The sequence below is a fragment of the Sminthopsis crassicaudata genome, chromosome 2 (genome assembly GCF_048593235.1).
Source record: "Sminthopsis crassicaudata isolate SCR6 chromosome 2, ASM4859323v1, whole genome shotgun sequence".
Taxonomy (NCBI): domain Eukaryota; kingdom Metazoa; phylum Chordata; class Mammalia; order Dasyuromorphia; family Dasyuridae; genus Sminthopsis; species Sminthopsis crassicaudata.
The window spans coordinates 82,116,470-82,125,622 of NC_133618.1; positions in this window are offsets into that span (position 1 = coordinate 82,116,470).

Here is a 9,153-nt window from a genome sequence, read left to right on the forward strand (position 1 = left end):
TAATGCATTATTGGTGAAGTTGTGAAAGAATAAAGCCATTCTGGAGAGCAATTTGGAACTATGCCCAAAAAGTTATCAAACTGTGCATACCCTTTGATCCAGCAGTAGTACTACTGGGCTTATCTCCCAAAGAAATAATAAAGATGCAAAAGGGACCTGTATGTGCCAAAATGTTTGTGGCAGCTCTTTTCATAGTGGCTAGAAACGGGAAGATGAATGGATGTCCATCAATTTGAGAATGGTTGGGTAAATTATGGTATATGAAGGTTATGGAATATTATTGCTCTGTAAGAAATGACCAGCAGGATGAATTCAAAAAAATATGGGGAGACTTACATGAATTGATGCTGAATGAAATGAGCAGAACCAGAAGATCACTCTACACTTCAACAACAATACTGTATGATGATGTATTCTTATGGAAGTGGATATCTTCAACATAAAGAAGATCCAACTCACTTCCAGTTGATCAATGATGGACAGAAACAGCTGTACCCAGAGAAGGAACACTGGGAATTGAATGTAAACTTTTAGCACTACTGTCTTTCTACCCAGGTTACTTATACCTTCGGAATCCAATTCTTAACGTGTAACAAGAAAATTGGATTTACACACATATATAGTATTTAGGTTATACTGTAACACCTTTAATATGTATGAGATTGCCTGTCATCTAGGGGAGGGAGTAGAAGGAGGGAAGGGAAAATTTGGAAAAATCAAGACAAGGGATAATGTTATAAAAAATAAATAAATAAATAAATAAAAAGAAATTTTCTGTAGAATGCTGTTCTACTGTGTTGATAGAAATGCCTTTTTTTATTGAGAACAAAATTAAATTATTTTAAAATTAAAATATTAATTCAAATATTGTAATGAGTGTTCTTCACATCTTATACCCTGTTAGTTTAAAAGATTTCTGAAAACATTAAAACATATTCTTTTTAAACCATATTAATGTTTTCTAATTGGTTTCAGATGTAGAAAGATATTAACTTTTCTTTTAAGACAAATTGATTCAAATGATAATATTTTAGAGCATTGTACTTAAAAAGTGTAAATCACATTCATCACAAATAAACATCTTTTCTATTCTAGTGCACAGTAAGTTTGGCATATAAAAGAGCAAACTTGCAGTTGGCCTATAAGTCACTATCATACAGCTCTCTAAAACTTTTAAGGATAAGCAGATAAAATAGATAATCCTGATTAAAGTAGGATTTTTTTACTTTTTAATTTTTTTTCCTCTTTATAGCTGATGTATTCTTAAGAAATCTTTTCTTCTCGAGTTATTAATTTTCATTCTACATCCCAAAATGCAGAGATACATAATTAGAGGCACAGTTGAATTCAGGCTAATAAGCTTCACATTTTAATTTTGGAAAATCTAAAGTGATTTGATTGAAATATATGGTGATTTGATTCCATTCAATTAAACAAACATTTAATACATAAGTACTTTTTGATAGGCTCTGTTCTCTGCACTAATTACACAAAAACAAAAAAAATTAGTCATAGTTTTCAAAAAGTGCAATTAGAATATCTAATAGTTTTGTATATGATCATAAAATCTTTCCATTCTACCTCTTCCTATGTTTCACATCTCCTAGATCTTTTCAGATAGATAGATAGGTGTACATGTGTGTGGATGTGTGCATGCACAAAACACTTGCTATATATAACCAAATACATATACATATGTATATGTATGTGAATATATATACCTGCATACATATAAACATATGTATATATATATATATGCATTATATATATATATACATTATATACATATATATAGTATGTGTATTAAAATATAAAGAAACAGGGAGATACAGAGAAATAGTAAAGAAGGAAAAAAAAGTGAGAAAGAAAGAAAATGAGAAATAGTCCATATTTACACATAAATATATAGAAAAATACAGATAAATATCTAGATACCATTTCTGTAGACATTTATAAAGATACACATGTATATTGATGACTGTGTCTATATCTACATATATTTATTTGAGTATGTGTACATCTATTTTTGATAGATAGATACAATATCTGCACATAAATTACTCTCTTTAGCTTTTAAAGTCCTTAATAAATTTACCTCAGTATTTCTAATCTTATAGAACCGTATTTTAAAAGCATCAGTATAATCTTCATGAAGCCTTTCTAGTCACCATTGACTACTAATGTTTTCCATCCCTAAATACTCTATATTTTACATATATTTACATAAATTTATTATATTTATGTTTATGCAGCATATATTCATACATGTATTTATCTCCCTCATTAGCAAATAAACTCTTTTATAGACATTTTTTTTCTCTTTATTCTTGTATCCTTAGGACTCAGCATAATGATTGCAGGTAACAGGTGCTTACTGAATCTTTCTTGATGGATGGATTAATATTCTACTGACTTTACAAGCTATAGTGATAAAGATTTCTGTAATGAGAACTAATTTCAAAGTGAGAAAATGAGATAACTCTCTTATACTGGGCTTGCAAATTCACTACAGGAAGGTGAAAATCAACATATAAAAATTCAGTGTTTTGCTTTCCAATAATATGTTGGTCAAATTCAATTCACAAATCCACTTCCCCATTCATTTCTAAATCAACAGAATGATCGGACACATTTCTCAAATGAAAAGACATAAAAGAAAAAAAATGTTACCCATCCTTAAACTGGATTAGTTGAAGGAAAGATAAACAGAAGGCATACAAGCAAGTTTTAGACATCATTATTGACTCATTATCCTTGGTTTTCTAAATAATCAAAATCATACCTCCTCATTCAATTCTCTTTATAGGATGTATCAATCTATTTTCATAGTACATGACAGCTTTCAACTGAAGATATTTGGACTTTAATTACAGCATCCCTTGTTCTATGTGACTAATTGTCCAACTATGTAAGACCAAGTCCCATTCCTTTCATTTTCTTAAGTTTTAGAAGGAAAATTAAGGTAATAAAATCATTATCTTAAAAGTATTGAATTGAGATTTAGGAAATAGGTTTTGAACTCATTTAAGAAATTTATATAATCTTGGGAAAAATCATCTAATCACTCAACATTTCAGTTTAAATATTTGGAAATATGTAATCAACACCATGACACATCTCTCAGATTGTCTAGGATGACAGGAAAAGATAATGATAAATGTTAGAGGAGATGTGGAAAAACTGGCACACTGATACATTGTTGGTGGAATTGTTAATGCATCCAATCATTCTGGAGAGCAATTTGGAACTATGCTCAAAAAGTTATCAAACTATTCATACCCTTGGTTCCCGCAGTGTTACTACTGGGCTTTTATCCCAAGGATATCTTAAAGGGAAAGGGACTCATATGTACAAAAATGTTTGTGACAGCCTTTTTTGTGGTAGCTAGAAACTGGAAATTGAATGGCTTCCTGGCAATTGAAGAATGCTTGAATAAATTGTGGTATATGAATATTATGGAATATTACTGTTCTGTAAGAAATTACCAGAGGATGATTTCATAAAGACCTGGAGAGATTTACATGAACTGATGCTAAGTGAAATGAGCAGAACCAGGAGATCATTATACACTTTAACAACAATATTATGTGATGACCAATTCTGTTGTTAAATAATAGTTGAACTATTAGTTACTATTACTACTACTTCTACTACTGCTACTGATGAGGGAAAGGAAAGGGGGAACCCCGTTTGCTTACACAAAGATAGTAAGATAATCCCATGAGGCACAGTGTCCCCTGTAAATGAATTTACAGGCTACAAAAACCTAGATAAAAGAGGTTTATTATAGGAATTTGGAAGTAAAGTTCAGTTAGAAAGATGCCAGGGCTGAAGGTGGCTGTTGGGTGGGCAGGAACCCTTACATGGCCGGAAGGATACCATGTGTTGGGGGAAGGGCTCCTGCAAAGAGAGAGCTCCAGTTTGGCCCTTTTTTATATCTAAAAGAAGATGGGTGGTACCCCAAGTTCTTGGCGGGCTTTTCAGATCAGGTGGGGGCTGGGGGAAGCTGAGCAGATAGTGGGGGCAAAAGTGTGCTTTTGACCAGGATTTGTGAATCAAGGTCAGCCATGGGGGTTGGGCAGTCAGAAAGGAATCTTAAAGGGACCTCAGCCCCCGTCATTTCCCCTCTTAAACAGTTGAGACTTAAATTCATTTAAGAAAAAAATTGGGGGCAGTGTCCTTCATTTAAGGCAAAGTTGAAGATTTTCTCCAAAGATCTTCAGAGTAACAAGGTCCCTTCGTCTTGTTCCCCTCTCAAACCATCATCTCCAGATGCATGTGGGAAAAGGGGCGTTGATCTCCTCTTAACTGCTTCGATCTAACAAGGGTCATAGAGATTTGGGGTTTCATGCCAGGAGGTGAGGCGTGAGGTGTGGGGGATAACAGCAGGGGATCTAGGGGGTGTCCCGGGCAGTTGTCCCCAGTCAGTTGTCCCCAGTCAATGTTCTCCAGGATGAAAGGCAAGCTGAGAATCCAAAGTATGAAGCCTAGAGAAAACAGATCTCAGGAACAGATTAAAAGTGGGGTGTCATCCTAGGGTGGAGATGGTGACATTCAGAAGAATGGGGCCTTTAGCAAGAAATGCATCAGGTCCCTTCTGTGGGCTGCTTGTCTGATGGCCCATCTAATTATCAAAGAGAAATAGGAGAACATGCTGAGAGAAAAGATTATTTGTAGCCTAGTTCTTTCACCCTTAATTTCCAGGAAAGCTAATTTCTCCTGGGGTTAGGATTAAAGGGTATGGACTCAGGAGGCAAGAAGCCTTGATATCTAGTAGATTTAATGAACCACTGCTCTTTTGTAAGGAGGGTGTAGAGATGGGTAATTATCAGCTCCTCCTGCTCAGTTTCAGGGCAGAGACTGGGGTCTTCTAAGGCTTAAGTCTAGAAGAGATTTGCATTAAAAGAGCATCTCTGCTTCTTTCTGAGTGTCTGGAGGCAGGAGTTACCCTGAGAAGAGAACTGAGAGTCTCAGGTTAGCGAGATAAAAGGAAACCAACAGGTATTAGAAGTCAGTTTTTTGGTCTTTCAGATCTCTATTAGTTGTTCAGTAGCAGACAGATGACCAGGCTAAATATTTATTTGCCCAAGCATTTAGGATACAATGATTACATATAATCAGGCTGGAAACAGCAAGGTATGACATATTTGAATTGCATTAACAATTTCTATTGACTATTGCTCTGATCTTAGAAATCGATTACAGAAGGAAAAAATGCAAGAACATAAATTCAAATATTTATCATAACCTTATATTGATAACAGTAAGGAATTTGTCTCCATAGGTTCATATACAAGTAGATGTTTCATAAGTGAACATTATTCATACAAATCAGTTTGATTTTAAAATACCCAATGAAAATACACTCATATACAGAATGTCTAATTCCACATAAGAGAATTCAAGAAGTTAGCAGTTAAATTTTAGAAATAAATCCTACTGAAGTATGGATGACATTCACAGAAGCCCAGGCTAAGTTTGAATTTTATTGCTCTTTCCCAACCTTTTGGCTTCAAAGGACTCAGAAGCTTTGATGGGTGTGTCCTAACAGCAGGGAAGCCCTATTAAGGTAGGTGGAGATAGATTAGTTAATCTGTTCAGTGGAGTTTGAGAGGCAATTAGGGACCCCAACTCTATAGCTTTCATTCCCTTTAGGCGTCCCTAAGAGAAAGAGATGGGACAAAAACTTTTCATTTTGCCAGAGCTGTGCCATGACGTCTCAATGAGCAATGCTTGGCTCAAGCATAGAGCTCCAGACAGCGTCAATCAAGTCCCAGGAAATTGAGCTGTCCCACCTTGCTGATAGAGTATGGGGGGTTTGTGTTACCTCATGAACAGGAAGACTGAAATAGAGGCAAGAGCAATATTGGAGTAGGTCTCTAGAGAGATGACATAATCATTGGAGATAGCATCTTGATAAGAGATTCTGATAGCTTGGGATGGGAGATATATTCTGCTATTCTGAAACATCTTAACAAGTAGTCTGATAAAGAGGCAGGGGGAGGTTTTGCAGGACTAAGAGGCAGGGAAACTGAGGCAGGACTAAGTCAGGATAATTAGGGAAATTGAGTCAGGACAATAATAAACAAACCAGACTAAAACTAGAAAATGCAAGGACTTGTAGTAAGAACCAGTTTCTCCCCGATAACCCCAGAATTATTAGCATAGAACAGCACTCCTTATTCAGATTGACACACAAGCCTCCCTGTTCGAATCTCTGAAGTTGGGGGGCATCTCAGTCAGAGATGGACAGTCTTTAGGCCTGTGGTCATTTGTGCATTTAACTCAGCCTCTGCTGTGTAGCAGTGCTCAAGGCAGTCCTGCCGCCCTAAGAAGGCACTCCAAGTCAGGGGCTCTGAGAGAGACAAAAAATGGAGTTGAGAGCTTCATTCTCTCTTTATCTCTGGGGCAGAACAGATTCCTGAGTAAATTATGAAATTAGACCAAGACAGGCAACCCCAAACCATGAGAGTCTTGATGTCAAAATACTGAAATAATAATTAAGGAACTGGGGTAACAGGAGGGGAGAAACAGATCAGAGTCCTTGGACAGGTATCTGATTTTTGGTTGTTTCTAAAGAATAATCCCAAAGACTGAATAAGGGATTTCAAAGTTAAAACATAACTCAGCAAATCATAGTCTAGTAAATTTTAAGCAAAGAGTAAAATAGTTTCCAATCTGCCTGAACTTAATGAAATAAGGCATGCATTTTTCCAAATTTCCTGACCAGCTGAAATCTCAGTTTCCTTTCTCCCCTGTTAGCAGAAATTATCAGATCATGCATAACAGACTAGTAAATTTCCTGAAACAGCAATAAACAGTTTTAAACAGAGCAATAAACAGTTTTATACAGCAATAATTAAAGTTTTTCTCATACAGAGCAATAATCAGTTTTAGCAAGTCCCCCAGTTTTAACAAGTCTTAAAAAAAATAGATCGATTAATTTGAAAGCTGGCCTATCTCAGAACATTTTCTGCTGAAGATGGTGTGGAGAAATCCCACGTGGACCCTCCCTACTCTGTTAGAAGAGGCAGGGGGAGGGGAAGGCAGCTAGCATTACCTTAGACTGAGATACTTGATGCAGTGGTTGAATAGAAGACAAGAGATCCTACCCACACCCATCTTTTAGTGTGTGGGGCATTTGGTGCATTTAGAAAAGTCAGACCCTAATTGGAGATACTCGACTCCTGATATGAAAGTTGGGGGTTTGGGCGAGTAGAGAGAGATTGGAATTCTACATAGAATTCAGATGTTAATTTAGCCATTCTCTAAAAGGCAGCTTGAGGGAGAATCTATTCTTATTCTATATCCCTGGGCTTCCTGGACTGAAATGCCAGAAAAGTTGAAGCAAGAAAGAGACAGTTTAAGGAAAATGAGTCAGTAAAAGAAAACTGTCAGAACAGAGAAAGATTCTAGAGATGTGCCAAATTAAAAGTAGTTAAGGAGTGTTTTTTTTTTTTGTTGTTGTTGTTTTGTTTTGTTTTGTTTGTTTTGTTTTGTTTTTAATAGTTTCAATCTCTTTAATTCACCCCTGCCTGCCTGCAGTCAGGATGGGGGGAAAAAAAGGAGAAATCAAAAGAAACTATTCTCACTCTCTTAACAATTAATTTGCCTCAATTCGGAATTTTGTTCCCCAGCCAAAATTACAAAGATCTCCTTTCTGAAGTTCTAGACTGGCCAGGACTAGAACTAGAAAGGTTATCTTTTAATTGTTGGGAGGGGGCATAGAATGCAAATCAATAAAAATAGTAAAGTGGGCTAGGAGCTACTGAGACAGAGAAAGGCTTGAGCAGTTTAAATTCTCTGTCTAGGCTTTAGAGAGCAGGTAAGCATGTCCTGAGGCTTAGTGAAAGGTTGCTACAGTTAAAAGCTGTGAAGAGAGGCTCTGCTCCAATGCAGGATGACCAAATCAGAGAAACTGAGTCGCATTTCAAAATGCATGGGACAAAGTAGTTTTCTGATAGGGCTGAAAGCACTGGCTCCTCCAAGAGGCAGGTCTTGAAGAGTCCCCAAATCTCCCCACTGTCCTCCAAGAAGGGGACTAGATGGGAGCATTTAAATGGCAGATTGCCAAGCCTCATGGGAGAGGTTAGAAAAGAGAGAGGATGGCAGAAGGGAAAGATGTTATCTTACCCAGTGCTTCTCTGGTGGCGAAGGTGGAGGCTCATGCAGTTGGGTAGAGACATTTCTCCAAGTTCATCCCATCCGTTGACTGTCTCCTCGTGGCTACACCTGACCACTATGGTGGAGTGTGAGAGGAGAATTCAAAGGCATGTCTAAAATTGTGGGGTAGCCAAAACGCATTTTGTTTCTATATTTGGAACCTAGTGTAATCAGCTATGTTCATTCCAGATAAACCATTTTCTGTAAAAATGTGTTATCCTTGAGAAAGAATTTTCCCATTATAAAAAATGGAAGTAGGCTTTATTGTGACAAGTTGAGATAAGACCTAATACGTCTGACTTGTTCTGGAGATAGTTTCTTCCTATTATTGCCAGCTGCTTGAATTTTGTTTTCCCTTTCCATCTGCTGGAAAACTAACCTAGAGGCACATTTCACCTTTGTAGTCTATCTGTTAAATCTATTAAATGAAGAAAAACAGCATTCACACTTTCCTACTAACAGGAAAAGAAAAGCTCCTGAAATCAATCTTCACAATTACAGAACAAATTGCACAACTTGAAATAAAACATATATTAACTGTGGAAAAAAAATCCCACATACCACATTAATTCTTTAGAAAAAAAAAAAAAAACTCTTAATATATTTAGGAATAAAGGAAGTGCCAATCTATGTATAATGCCAACCTAGCAGTATCCAAAGATGAAATATTGAAAAAGAACACTTAAAATAAACTTTCTATTGAAAAAAGTAAATAACTTTGACCGATAATATGTCTCTGTCTGTCTGTCTCTCTCTCTCTCTCTCTCTCTCTCTCTTTCACTCTCTCTCACTCACTCTCTCTGTCTGTCTGTCTCTGTCTCTCTCTCTTTCTCTGTTTCTCTCTTTTTTTCTGTGTATTTCTGTCTTTTTACATATATTTCTTTGATATTAAACTTACACATATGAATGTCATTTCTTTAGGACAGACATTCTCTACCCTCCAAATGAAGAGGTACAAAAGTGGAAATGTCAGAGTGCCCTAAGCATGTC